Here is a 2,121-nt window from a genome sequence, read left to right as displayed (position 1 = left end):
AATTCGCTGTAATGACTCATTTTGGGAGTGTAGTAATTCCACGAAATGCGTATTGCATTTCCATAGTAATAATAACATTAGAAGTAAGGAAGAAGAAAGGGCCACAACCTGAATATTGTAATGGCTAATTGTTATGATATTATTGTAATTGTAATTAATTGACTGTTCATTAGTAGTTACTCAATAGTTATTTCTCCTGAAGCTGAATTAGTAGATAATTAAAAGTAGTTCATCAGGAGGCATGACTGAAATCAATAGTTATTGATTAGCTAATTGTTACTTAACACAACTATAAAATGCTATTACATACTGATTAGTTAACACATCTTCCTTAGTAGTTAATAGTAGTGACTTAAGTGTTAATTAAGAATTATCTATTAGTTCTGCAGTAATTCCTTATTAGTTATGCATTAAGTATTATACAGTATTCAAAAGTGTTACCTTTTATGATTATTTACCTATTATATTATTCCTCATTCACACTGAAATGAGAATAGATTAAAACATGGTAGACTGTAACTAATGCATTGGATGGCTTATTGAATGACTTAATGAAATTGCGGATGAAAACGTTCCATTGCGTTTTGTGTGTGTCTGTGCGTTGTGATAGACATGATCCCAAGGGAGACACGTGTTTCTTTGATGTCCTCGTTGCGCATATATGATGTGCATATTGTCCGCCTAAACTGCCCCACCCCTTGCCAAAAATTCATGCCTGCACCATTGGTTATGAACAAGTTGAGCTGACATTCATTAGAATCAGCACTGTCAATCAGCGATACTTCTCATCGGTTTCTTTGAAGTCATCGGCAATTGCCTCTCACTCCATGATGGCTGGGATTACTACTACACTACAGCTGGGAAATACAGTTACTGGTACTATTGGATAGCAAAGTGTCCGCTTTGGTAGGAGATGTAAACAAACGTTCAACATGGCAGAGGGAGTCACGGTTTCTATAGTGAATGACTCTTGTGCACTGTCACTGTGAAACAGTTTTACACAGAGAAAATAGGGCGTATTTGAACAAAATTAAATTATCTTCAACAAGCTGACTACAGTTGAGGAATATACTTAAACAGCTATATCTTCATTGATCATCTCTGCTTGGGAGTCGCAACAGACGTAGGTAATCGCACATGCTCAATCTCTCAAACACACACACGCACACTTGTTGCTATCCATATGAGGACTCTACATAGACATAATGATTTTTATACTGTATGAACTATTGTAATGAACTGGCCGTGGAGACGGTGTTAGGATCCATGTGCTGGAAGTTTATTATAACAAAAGCAAACAATCCAAATCGGCAGGTAAATAGAAGTAGCCATTATGCAGGCGGTATAATCCAATAAACAAAAAACAGTCCAACAAGGCAAACACAACAAAGGGGTATCCAAAAAGAATAACGCTTGGTAAAGCAGGGTAAGCTGGCAATACTTCGCAACATGACAGTGGAAACAGCATGGTATTTATATAGTTCAAACAGGAAGTAACCAGTGAAGAAATGGTACAGAGTTCGGGAGACGGCTCCCTCTGGTGGTTGGTAGGAGGGGTAACAACTTCAGATGTTCCAACTATAGATTCTATCTATAGTATGTTTTTTTAAGTGATTTGAATTATGGGACACTAGAAATTTCCTCATTAACCACATTTATAGCATAATACCCTTGTAATTACCAGTTTTTAACGTAAAAAGTCCTCATAAACTACCTAAACCCACCCACACACACATACACACACTCATCTTTGTTTCTCCAATAACTTGTTAAAAAAAGCCCAAGTCTTCGTTACAAGTTCTACAATGATGTTTTTGAATTATTAACGGTGTATTGAGCATCATTTGAACTAGCAACGGCAGATCTTGATCAGTGGTATAAGAAAGTAGTTCCATGCACAAATGTGTTTTTATTTATTTATTCAATTTTGGTGGCTTTTTCAGGGCTGCACAATTAATCAAAATAAAATAAAAATACTGATGTGGTCATATTATATGTGATTATTAAACCATAAAAATTTGCGATTAAATTATATAATGTTTATTAATAGCAACATAGTTTTTTTGCACTTCCGAGTGAACAGGTGACACGCGAGGCTCATGGGTACAATCAAAGCGGTTT

This window comes from Xyrauchen texanus, chromosome 19, assembly GCF_025860055.1.
Source record: "Xyrauchen texanus isolate HMW12.3.18 chromosome 19, RBS_HiC_50CHRs, whole genome shotgun sequence".
Lineage (NCBI taxonomy): Eukaryota > Metazoa > Chordata > Actinopteri > Cypriniformes > Catostomidae > Xyrauchen > Xyrauchen texanus.
This window is presented reverse-complemented; position numbering follows the sequence as displayed.